Genomic DNA, 12,994 nt, shown 5'->3' on the forward strand with positions numbered 1-12,994 from the left:
CAAAATAAACCCAACAGAAAAAGGTTATATAGGAATAACCAGTGAGGGAACAGCAAATGACTGGAAAACACGATAGGGCTGCTTAAAAAAAAACTTCAGAAGCACATATTGAGGGAGTTACATAAAAACTAATAAATGTTAGAGATTCTCTACCCAGAAATATTTCCAAACACAAGAAAATATAAATATTAATATAAAACATCAGTGTGCACCCAGATCTTATGAGATCTTACAAACTTGGGTGTTTCAGTCCTAGTAAGAGACAATGCCGAGGGGAGATGTTTGAATAATCATTTCACCATCACACAATGCCACTCCGATAATCTAGAGTATGAACGGGGACAGGCAAAAGCTTCACGTAATACCATACTCTCAAGGGAATGGGTGGAAAGATGTTATTTACTAGTCCCTGGTACATTCAGCCACTCTGTCTACCAGGTACCAGATAAAGTTCTCATCTTGGATCACTGCTCCAAGAATTAAAATTTGTCATTCTTTTCCCACCCCTCACACTCCAGCACTTGAACCCTCTTACTACATCAGAATTCCACATTGTTGATAAAAAGAGTCAAACTCGTAACATATTTGAAGAGATTTATTCTGAACCAGATATGAGTGACCACAGCCCATGACACAGCCCTCAGGAGACACTGAGAACATGTGCTCACCGTGGTTGGGGCACAGGTTGGCTTTATACATTTTAGGAAGATAAGAGACATCAAAGAAATACATTTAAGATATACATTGGTTTGGTCCAGAAAAACAGGACAACTTGATTCAGGGTTGGGGAGGAGGAGCTTCTAGGTTTTAGGTAGATTTTTAAATGTTCTGATTGGCAATTGGCTGTTATCAATAGAAAGGAATGTCTGGGTTATGATAAGAGGTTGTGGAGACCAAAGTTTATCATGCCGATGATGCCTCCAGGTGGCAGGCTTCAGAGAGAATAATTCTGAAAGGGAAGAGACCATAATGAAGAATGTTCAGTGCCCCCTTGCCATCATGGCCTGAATTGGTCTTTCAGGTTAAATTTTGAGTGCCGCGGGTGAGGATAGTGTCCATTAAGAAGATGTTTGGGGTTGGGTTGGCGGTCTTTGAAGTTTATTTTTGCTTTATGACACTTAAAGTCTTGAGAGGAGACAGAAACCACTTCCCTCCCTGGAACAGAACAGTGCCCCAGTCACCCTGGCAGTTGGTCATGGACATGAGGCTTAGGCTCCACCAGTCAGACGACCACCTACGGGACCCCGACCCAGGACGAGGCTGTGACTGTGCAGAACGCATTTTAGTAAAGATGACTGAGTGACAGTGGTGATGTCCAGTTTCCAGGTGCAGCAGTGACATCTGTCCTAGCCTCAGGGCCCAGTGTCCAGCACCAGGGTGTCAGAGGTGTGAGCAGTGGCGTCTGTGCTCAGCAGCAGGGGCAGTTGTTTCTAGGAGGGACCTAGGGAGGACTGTGGATTCTGTCTCTGGGACAAATAAAAATGTAAAAATTTTACAGGTAAAATTTTTAATTTTTATAATTTTTGGTGATGCAGTTAAATTTTAATACACTCATATTTCATTGATTCAATCAACACAAATTAAATTAGTGCCTATGATGAACCAAGTGTGCCCTCATATGCTCATGTGCCTGACATTCTAGAAGCTTCACAAGACTGAGATGGAGCCACTGGAGTTTTTTTTTTTTTTTTTTTTGAGACGGAGTCTCGCTCTGTCGCCCAGGCTGGAGTGCAGTGGCACGATCTCGGCTCACTGCAAGCTCCGCCTCCCGGGTTCACGCCATTCTGCTGCCTCCGCCTCCCGAGTAGCTGGGACTACAGGCGCCTGCGACCACGCCCGGCTAATTTTTTTTGTATTTTTAGTAGAGACGGGGTTTCACCGTGTTCACCAGGATGGTCTCGATCTCCTGACCTCGTGATCCGCCCGCCTCGGCCTCCCAAAGTGCTGGGATTACAGGCGTAAGCCACTGCGCCTGGCCTACTGGAGTGTTTTATGTGAAGAAATAACACACTCCGTGACAGAGCAGGAGCATCACCATCTCTGATAAGCCCCTCATTCTAAAGTTCACCTTAATAAAAAACCGCCTAAATCCAAAGGGCATCAGCCTAACGGCTAAGGTCAGCACGACCATAAGCCACAAATAACATCTTCAACCAGAAACATTCCAAAGTCCTCCTGGACCAGAGACATGCTAGCTTCGAGAAAACGCCCCTCCGGCTGGCCGGGAAGATGTCTGCCCCAAGAGAAACTCACCTCCCCCAGAAACATTCCAACCCTGCCATAAAACTGAGGGGGATCATCTCCCCACAACACTTTTCTACCTTCCAGCACTTTCTTTCCTTAATCTGCTTATAGTGTATCTATCGTCTGCCTCTTTCCACTGGAACACATGCTCCACAAGGCCAAAGATTTTTCTGAGTTTACTTCATTTATGTTCCCCAGATGCAGAACCACTCTGTCCTACGTCTGTCAGACAACAAAGGTCAGCTGAATGAATGATCACTTTAGAGGATCTCCCTATTCTAAAGGCAATAGCTTTATTAACATAGCCTTAGGCCAAATGCTGTTTTTGTGACAGCTACAGCACAAGGTCCCCTCTCTGCCTTGATCTCTTGTATCTCCATCTCTTGATGGAGAATCATTTGTGTAAAAATGTAAAAATAAGATCATTTCTGCCTTGATTGTAATTGTAATCTGTAATTAAATATATGTGCAGATTTACCCCGCCGGTCGGGCCCCTCGCTCCTTCCCGCAGAGGCCGTTTCCCTCCCGACCCCGCACTCACCTGCGCAGATCTGGGTCAGGGCCAGGACCCCCGAGAGCAGCAGGAAGAGGGTTCGGGTCGCCATGAACCTTAACTTTGGCGTCTGGGGAGAATGAGTCCCGTGGGCCGGCGAGGACTTTAAAACCAGGAACCACGGCGACGCTGATTGGCTGATCTAGGAACCCAACACCCAATGGAAGTGAGAACTGGGGCCGCGTCATGAGTATCCAGGAAAAAGGACCTGACACAGGTTGGGAAAGTTAGGGGAGAGAGAGGGGAGTTGGGTCCCAAGGCTGAGCCGCCCCACCCCAGACACCGCCCTCGGGGCCTGAAACCCAGAAAGCCAAGTCCCCGGGCCCTGGGACTTGGCTCTTACCCGCTTCTTTTATATCAAAGGCTCTGTCTCGATGTCTTCCCGAATCTTGGCCCCGGAGCTATCTGAGAAACCAGGGAAAAACCCTCGGCATGGGCTCAGTCCGTCTCCCGTCACTTTTCATCACAGAATCCCCCTCCCTGAACTGGACTTCCTGCCTCCCACTCCTTGCCTGTCCCCTTGGACTCTTCTAGAAGAGAACTCACCCAGGAAGCTTGATGCCACAGAGTGAGCTTGTCCTGGGAATGGAGGTGCAAAGACAAGGGTTATTTTTTCTTTAAATCTGAAAAAGTTGTGCACCTGGGGATTTATTTATGTAGTCTTTTGTCTTTGCAGGTATTTGTTTAGGAACAAAAGAAAGGCAGTTTTTCCATGACTCAGATTAATCTGGAGCAAATCCCTGGAATACTGATCAGCAGTCCCCTTTGACCCCTGCAGCAGCCTTGGGCACTGTGACTTTTTCTCTCAGGCCTTGTTCTCTTCCTCACACTCAGTGTGTGTGGGGGTCTGATTCCCGCTCTTCTGAGTCCCTCGGCCTCCACTCAGGTCAGGACCAGAAGTCGCTGTTCCCCCCTCAGAGACTAGAACTTCCCAAGGAATAGGAGATTATCCCAGGTGCCTGTGTCCAGGCTGATGTCTGGGTTCTGTGCTCCCTTCCCCACCCCAGGTGTCCCGTCCATTCTCAGGATGGTCACGTGAGTGCTGCTGGAGTGTCCCATGAGGAGTACAAAGTGTCTGAATTTTCTGACTCTACATTTTTATTTGACCCAGAGAAAGAATCCACAGTCCACCCTAGTTCCCTCCTAGAAACAAGGGTTTCTGCTTTACAGAAAGAGATAAGCACAGAAGCCTCTGTCTCTATGGAGATGGGGTGCACCATCCTCCCAGCACGTGGACATGTGGATGTGCTCACCAATTGGGAAGCTCTCCAAAACCCACTGTCTAGAGGTATCTATGGAATTTTCATTGTGTAGGCAAGATTGATTAAATCATTGGCCATTGATAACTGAGCTCAACTTCCAGCCCCCTTTTGTTTCCCAGAGGATGGGGGTGGCAGTGAAAGTTCCAATCCTCTAATCACAGCTGGTGTTTCTGGCAAGCAGCCCCCATTCTGAAGCTATCTAGGAGCCCCTCACCCCATAGTCATCTCATTGCCATATTAAAGTCATGCTTATCACTGAGGGGACTGCAAGCGTTTTAGGACCTGCCTGTCAGGGAACAGGAGCAAAGATCAAATATATTTATTAGACCACAGATCACTTCCTGCCTTTAACCACATTATCTCTTCTTATAATTTCTATTTATTTATTTATTATTTTATTTTAGAGACAACGTCTTGCTCTGTTGCCCAGGGTAGAATGAAGTGGCACAATCATAGCTCACTGTAACCTCAAATTCTTGGACTCAAGTGATCCTTCCACCTCAGTCTCCTGAGTAGCTGGCACTACAGGTGCACACCACCATGCCTGACTAGTTTTTAAATATTTTGTAGAAATGCAGTCTCATTATGTGCCCCAGGCCGTTCTCAAACTCTTGGCCTCAAAAGCAATCTTCCTACCATGGCCTCTCAAAGTGGTGAAATTACAAATGTGAGCCCCTTTGCTTGGCTAACCACAGATCTCCTATAGCAGAAGAATCATAACAGTAAAAATATACTGGTGCATTACCAGAGTCCTGTTTAGTCATTATCAATTAGCCCATTGCCGTTCAAAAATAGCAATGGTCTCAGCAACATATGGCTGCAACCTTGCAGACACCTGGTAAAAATGAGATAAAAGACAATTCATCATTCGTTTATACCTCTTTTGAGGAGTTCATGTTATATTGGATTTTCCTCATTACATACCCCTTTTATTCATTCATTTCACCTCAGCTACTATTCTTCCTCTTCTGCATTTATACCAAATATTTCTCGTTTTGGAAGGGACATTAGATTCTCCTGCTGTGCTGGCCTTGCCTGCAGGGAGCTATACGTGCTATTAACAGTGAGTGTCTTCCATCAGTCCATTTCAGTTCACAGAGGTTAGGGTTATGCAGGCAGAGAACTGGTTGGCTATCTGGCTTCCAGGCAATACAGTTTCATTCAATGTTAGCTCCAACTTTGCCAGATGCAGTGAAGGCATGTCTACTTCTCCAGGCCCTTAGGAAGTCTTGCATAATGGTTTTTAAAGATGTTAACAAATTCTTGCTTAGGAATAATTCCTGTTTCTGGACTTTTATTTGCATCCCTAGTCCTGAGACCACCGCGTCGGGTATGAGAAAAGCAAGTTGAGGTAAAGTATAGTCATCAATCTAGTGTCTTCCGGCCTTGGGAAGGATTGTATGTGGAGTCACACCAGCACCTTTCCCCGATCCAGCAGGGAAAAAGAGGACACTCTCTAGTGGGGACATTCCTTTGTCCACACTCATATCAAGTGTGAGCACACTCATGAAGGTGTGTAAGCCCGCCCTTCATGCTTATGTCTCCCTACTCCTGATTTATACACTCAATGTTTCAACTATTTTAATTATCTCTGAAACTCTTCTTCTGAGGAAGAAATTTCTTTGACCATTGTTGAACATTGTGGGCAAATGTGTTTCCTGGTGTAATGTGGCTCAGTGGTCCACATGGTGGCAATACCTGCCATTCATGTTTTTTTCTTGTCTCTGTTTGTCTCTGTCTCTTTTCTTGTTAAAGAGAATACTTTTTTTTCCTTCTTTTGAGACAGAGTCTTGTTCTGTCACCCAGGGTGGAGAATAGGGGCGCCATCTTGGCTCACTGCAGCCTCTACCTCCCAGGTTCAAGCTTTTCCCCTGCCTCAGTTTTCTGAGTAGCTGGAATTACAGGCACACACCACTATGCCTGGCTAATTGCTGTAGTTTTAGTTGAGACAGGGTTTCGCCGTGTTGGCCAGGCTGGTCTCAAACTCCTGACCTCAAGTGATCCATCCGCCTTGGCCTCCCAAAGTGCTGGGATTACAGGTGTGAGCCACTGCACCCAGTCTTGTTAAAAAGAACAGTTCTTATGAGTGTTATGTGCCTGTGAGGTCGGGGATGCAAGAGGAATATGTCTTGATTCAGCCCATCTCTGGATGGCTGCAGCCCCAGTGTCTACTTATTTCATAGACCCCAGTGATCTTCACAAGCAAACGTAAATTTTTTTGAGATGTGGTCTTGATATGTTTCCCAGGCTAGACTCAAATATTTCTCAGGCTGAACTCAAATGCCTGTACTCAAGATATCCTTCTGCCTCAGACACTCTCATAGCTGGAATTACAGGTGCACCTGGCAAGCACTTAGAGATAAATGCTTGTTGATTTCAATCACCTTCCAAACCTGGAGGGGAGTTATTCTGATGGGTATTGAATAGCACTGAGGGGATGATACTAAACCATTCATGAGAAATCACCCTATGATCGAGTCACCTCCTGCCAGACCCCAACTCCAACATGGGGAATTACATCTTGACATGAGATTTGGATGGGGACAACATCCAATCTATATCAGGCATCAACATGTCTTATGTTAATGCACCCCTCAGATTACCATAGTGATTTCCATAGGACTGTGTCTCATATGGGCATTCTTTTCATAGGCCAGTTTTCCGTTGCTTTCTTAATTAATTATATGGCCAGTCCATCAGTCACTGCCCATAAGTCAGTAAAAACTAAAACATGGTAGCTTTTATCATTGTTCAATTCTTCCATCACTGCTAAGAAAACACCCTGCAATTCATTCCACAAGAGCTGTTCTGTTTTTATCTTCTTTGATCAAAGGGGTGGACTTCCAAACGGGGTGTTGTCCATTCATCTTACAAATGCTATACACAAACCAACCAGCTCTTTATGGGTCAGGTGACTGATACTGCAGTTCAAATCCCAGGACAGAATTCCATCTTGCTTGGGGAAGATCAGTATTTCGTTCAATTTACACCTTCAATGAACTGAATGAAGCCTGTCCACATTATAGAGGTCAATCTACTTTACTCAAAGTATAGCAATTTATATGTTAATCATATCCAAGAAACATCCTAAAAAAATCATCCAGAATAATGCTTGACCACCTATCTGGGCACCAGGTCCAGGTGACAAAATTATTTGTGACATTCTTCAATACAATAATATTCTAAGGAAATTCGCCTTTGTAAAACAAGGAATAAACAATTGTTTCTGAAAATTTATTCTGAAAATTTTCATGAAAAACCAATCATCAACAAACTCTCCCTACAGATTGTTTCCCAAGTTCACTTTATGGTTGTGAGTGATAGTAACATGTATTTGTTCAAAACCAGAGGAGAGAAAATTGAAAAAGCAGAAAACAAACACAAAAAACAAAAAACACAAAACGTAAGAATAGTAATAAAGATGACCGTAGTTATTTCATTGGAAACAATGCAAATGAGGAGACAGACAACCAACATCTCTAAAGTTCTGAAAGGAAAATGCTGTCAAACTAGATTCTATTTCCAGAAAAAAGAACTTTTAAAAAACATATATGTATATATGTATAATTTTAATTGACAAATAATAATACATTCATGAGGTACTGTGTGATGTACTGATATATATATACCATGTGTAATGATTACATCAAGCTACTTAATGGACTCTAAAGATATCTATCAAAAAATACGGGGATTTTAGACTTATAGGGAGTGAAAAAATACATAACCAGGAGACATGAACTGTAATAAGTAGTTCAGTCCTTCAGGCAAAAAGGATGATACCAAATGCAAATATGTAATGAAGAGCACCAGAAATGGTAAGCATGTGGGTAGATACGTAAGACTTTTTCATAATTTTTAAATCTTATTAAAAGACAATTGTAATGCCTTCACCAAAAATGGTAGAGAACTCCAAAAACACACTCCCCCACTAAAGCAACTGTTAATCTGGAAAAAAATAACAAAATTAAGTTTTTCTGTACTCTGGAGCCTATACATTTTTTTTTTTTTTTTTTTTTTTTACAACAACCGAAGTAGTGCTTAATGAAAAAGGAACTCTAGATTTTAGTAAGAGAGCATGGTGCCACTATTCCTTAGCCACCTACTCACTCCCAACCCTACACCCTCAGCTATGAGGCAGCCATGGGGATGGTGGCCCACATTCCTGGTGTAGTTTCCTGATGCCAGAAGAGGCAAAATGAACTTTCTTTTCAAATAATTGTGTTTGTGTCCTTTGACATGTATGATAGCCCCCAAAAAGATCAGCTTAGAGGCTGGTCTTTGCTTCACTCCTCTTGGAACTTTATTAAGATTGGAATGGTCTCCATAGCTATGTTTGTCAAAAGCATTTAAAGGCAAATACTAGTCACAGATGCCTGGGGCATGGAATGACGAATGGGTTAATAGCAGACAGACTGAAAAGCCTAGGAAGGTAGAGGCTGGAGATGGAGATACATAAGGCAATATGGCTTTCAAAATATCCCACATATACTGAGGAAATCAGAATGCCACATACACGGCCAGGGCCAAACACATTCTTTAAAAAGACCTGAGATGACCTTAGGCTTTTACCTATGGGTGATCTTTAGCCTCCAAGTAAGCAGCCAATGAAGGTTAAGGTGGACGTCTAAACTGCCTGGTTAAGTGTCGAAGGAGTATCCCAACTCAGAGTCCATCTGCAAAGTCTGGGAGGCATTATTTATTTATTTTTTGGCTCCAGCTGTTTAAGGAAACTTCTGTAAAATCACTGGCTGACCATGAAGCTAATAGAATAGATTTTAGTGGTCACACATGACAAAGAAAAAGCTTAAAAAATAGTGTAGAAAAGTCACTAAGAAACAACTCCATCCACAAGTGGCAACAAGAAACTCTGGGGAGTGGAAAGAATATAGTATCCAGAGTTACTAGATTGTTGTATTCAAAGTGTTCAGTTTTCAACAAAAATTCTTGAGGTATTTAGAAGTTTAAGAAAATGGCCCATTCACAGAAAAAAATACATCAGCAGAAGCTGTCCCTAAGGAAGCCAAGTCATTAGATTTACTAGACAAAGACTTTAAACCAATAGTTTTAAATATGCTCAAATAAATAAAAAAGACCATGGACTATATATACTATATATATATACACACACATATATGAACCAGAAGAACAATATCTCACAAAATAAAGACTGTCATTACAAATATAATAAGGAAACTGCAATTCTAGAAGGGAAAAGTATTATTACTGAAAAAAATTCATTAGAGATGTTTGATAGCAGACTTGAACAGATAGAAGAAAGAATCAGCAAACTTGAAGCCAAGTCATCTTAAATTGTAGACTGTGAGGAATACAAATGAAAAAAAGGATAAAAAATTAGTGAACAGAGCCTAAGGGACTTGTGGGACACCATCATGCTTACTAATATATGCAGAGTTTAGCGGGCAGAAGAACCAGCAAATTGAAGATAGGCCAATTAAGATTATGTAATCTGAAGAGCAGGAAGAAAAAAAAATAAAGCAAAATGATCAGAGGCTATGACACCTCTCTACAGCATCAAGTGGACTGACAGATGCATAATGGGAGTTCCCAAAGTAGAGGAGAGATAGAAAGAGACAGTAAAAATATGGGGTAACGTTGGGAGCAAGCCCCCCAAAATCTGGCAATAAACTGGCCCCAAAACTGGTCATAAACAAAATCTCTGCAGCACCGTAACATGTTCATAATGGCTCTAATGCCCACACTGGAAGGTTGTGAGTTTACTGGAATGAGGGCAAGGAACACCTGGCCTGCCCAGGGTGGAAAACCGCTTAAAGGCATTCTGAAGCCACAAACAATAGCATGAGCGATCTGTGCCTTAACGACATGCTCCTGCTGCAGTTAACTAGCCCGACCTATTCCTTTAATTTGGCCCATCCCTTCGTTTCCCATAGGGATACTTTTAGTTAATTTAATATCTATAGAAACAATGCTAATGATGAGTTTGCTGTTAATAAATCCATGGGTAAATCTCTGTTTGGGGCTCTCAGCTCTGAAGGCTGTGAGACCCCTGATTTCCCACTTCACACCTCTATATTTCTTTGTGTGTGTCTTTAATTCCTCTAGCGTTGCTGGGTTAGGGTCTCCCTGACTGAGCTGGTCCTGGCAGGGTAACATAAGAGGTGAAACCTTGCCAAACTTGATAAAAATCTGTGAATCTACACATTCAAGAACTTCAATGAATGAACTCCAAGTGGAATGAACTCAAAGACATCCAAACCAAGATACGTTATAACCAAACTGTTGAAATAGAGGCAGAGAGAACTTGGACAGCAGCAGGTGACAAATAATGCATCATGTACAAGGGATCCTCATTGAGATTAACAGCCAATTTCATACCAGAAAACACCGAGGAAAGTCAGAGTGGTATGACATGTTTAAAGTGCTACAAAAAGAAAGCTGTCAACCAAAAGTTCTATATCCAGAAAACTTATTCTTCAAAAATGAAAATATGCAGTTTTACAAGATGAAAAGAGTTCTGGAGATTGGTTTGCAAAACAGTGTGAATGTTCTTAGCACTACTGAACACTACCACTACAAATGGTTAAGATGGTAAATTTTATGTTATGGGCATTTTATCACAATTAATAAGTTAAAATAAATGAAGGAGAAATTGAGATATTTCCAGTTAATTAACAGCTAACTGAGAGATTCCATTGCCAGTAGATTTTTCCTATAAGAAATACTAATGTGAGTCATTCAGATTAAAATGAAAGGGTACTAGACAACAGCTCAGAGACACATGAAGAAATTATATGTAAAGAACCCCAGTAAAGGTGTTAATACAACTCAACGTGTTAAACTATACACTCTTCATCTAATGAAACTGGGACACCTGGATGTCCACATTCTAGAGGATGAAGTTGGGGAGCTGGAAGTGGTGACTCCACCTGCAATCTCAGCATTTTGAGAGGCTGAGACAGGAGAATTGCTTGGACCCAGGAGTTCAAGGCTACCATGAGCTCTGATTGCCCCACTGCATTCTAGCCTGGGTGACACAGACACTGTGTCTGCAAAAGAAAAAAAAAAAAAACTGAAACCCTACCTCACAGCATATGCATAAATCAACACAAAATGGATTAGAGACATACATGTAAGGGTTAAATTATAAAACTCCTAGAAGAAAATACAGAGGACTGTATTTTAATAATTTTTTCTGTTTGTCTATCCCTGAACAAATACTTCACTCTTTTTTTTTTTTTTGAGACGGAGTCTTGCTCTGTCACCCAGGCTGGAGTGCAGTGGCGCGATCTCTGCTCACTGCAAGCTCCGCCTCCTGGGTTCACGCCATTCTCCTGCCTCAGCCTCCCGAGTAGCTGGACTACAGGTGCCTGCCACTGTGCCCGGCTAATTTTTTGTAGTTTTAGTAGAGATGGGGTTTCACTGTGGTCTCGATCTCCTGACCTCGTGATCTACCCTCCTCGGCCTCCCAAAGTGCTGGGATTACAGGCGTGAGCCACTGCGCCCGGTCACATCAACACTTTTAAATTCATGCTCCAATAAAATCACAAGCATTTTTTTTGCTGGCTCACACCTGCCCTCCTTCATCCAGCTGACTGATGTATTTGCTGAAGTCTTGCCATGTTCTGCACTGGGTACTGAGCATTGGCATCTAAACAGGAACAGATCCCTGTGATGCACTCACATGGGGCCCTTTACCGTCCCTTCCCTGGCTGTGAGACATCCTCATCTCCCTGAGGCTCTTCCTTCTGGTTACTGGGAAAAGTCCCCAGCCCACCTCCCTACTGACACCTGAGAGACTCCAACATTCTGGAACATCACTATCTTCGAATCGAGCACTGATTTTCAGCATTTATCCTGTGTCCACCACTTGAGTACTAAATACCCTTTCGATGATTTTCTCATTTAGAAGTGAAGCTGCTAGAAAAGAATGTGATTGTAACTTCAGGCGTGTTGTTTAAGAGAATTCTAAAAATTAGGAAAATTCATGGAAAGGGCCTTTTCTGCTTTCTTTCAGAGCACTTCATGTTCATCTTCTCATCTGTGGTTGATAGATGGAAAAGTGGTTTCCATATCCACTGACTTATTGCAAGTAGTGGAAACACCTGCTCAGTGAACAAGTACTTTGTAAAATGCCCTCAGAACTTCACACATCAGAAAGACATGTGTGTCTCCCTGCTGAATCCTGGAGCTGCCAATATACTGCATGTCAATTCCTCACTGACCTTACTCAAGCCCTCTGGAAGAGGATGGTGCTCCTAAAAATGTCCCAGTGGCATGGGACAGCAAATTCCTCTGTGCTCACTGCAAGCAAGCAAACAATTCAACTTTTCAATCCCATTATCTGAAAATGAACTGTGTTTTCAGTGTATTCCCCTACAGACAGTACACTGCAGAGGAAACCTGTTCAAATCCACAAAATGATTTTGAGTCAAGAAGCTAAATGTGAGGTCCTTCAAGAAAGAAAAGTTAAGAGATTCCCTGACCTTAAATTTCATGTTGCACTTGTAAGATGGAGCTGTTAGCATCTGTCCCTATCCCTGGGTACCCAGCAGAATGTGCTGTCTTTTGGGACTCAGGGAGATAGTCACCCACACCAGGGGCACCAAATAAATCCCTAGGAGGGACCCCGTGGTCCACCAAGGAGCCTCCTCAAGTAACTTCTTCCCAAAAAAAACCTTGAAGTCCTAGAAATCAACTAAGAAAAAGGATATTCATGTCTCTGATTAAAAAAATAATGAGGCCAGGCGTGGTGGCTCAAGCCTGTAATCCCAGCACTTTGGGAGGCCGAGACGGGTGGATCACAAGGTCAGGAGATCGAGACCATCCTGGCTAACACGGTGAAATCCCGTCTCTACTAAAAAATACAAAAAACTAGCCAGGCGAGGTGGTGGGTGCCTGTAGTCCCAGCTACTCGGGAGGCTGAGGCAGGAGAATGGCCTAAACCCTAGAGGTG

The 12,994-nt window shown here is 42.9% G+C and overlaps 1 long non-coding RNA gene across 2 annotated transcripts; it reads right to left on the minus strand.

Annotated features, from left to right (window-relative positions):
- Positions 1 to 580: 580 nt before the first annotated feature.
- LOC105497647 (uncharacterized) lies at positions 581 to 3,449 on the minus strand. 2 transcript variants are annotated; one of them, XR_011623854.1, is made up of 3 exons: positions 3,141 to 3,449; positions 2,786 to 2,939; positions 581 to 1,466 (listed from the first exon to the last, which is right to left on the minus strand). It is a non-coding gene; the product is annotated as an uncharacterized lncRNA (long non-coding RNA). The 2 variants fall into 2 exon arrangements; XR_011623855.1 differs by having other exon boundaries at positions 581 to 949; positions 3,141 to 3,281.
- Between the last annotated feature and the right edge of the window lie 9,545 nt (positions 3,450 to 12,994).

The sequence above is a fragment of the Macaca nemestrina genome, chromosome 5 (assembly GCF_043159975.1).
Source record: "Macaca nemestrina isolate mMacNem1 chromosome 5, mMacNem.hap1, whole genome shotgun sequence".
NCBI lineage: Eukaryota > Metazoa > Chordata > Mammalia > Primates > Cercopithecidae > Macaca > Macaca nemestrina.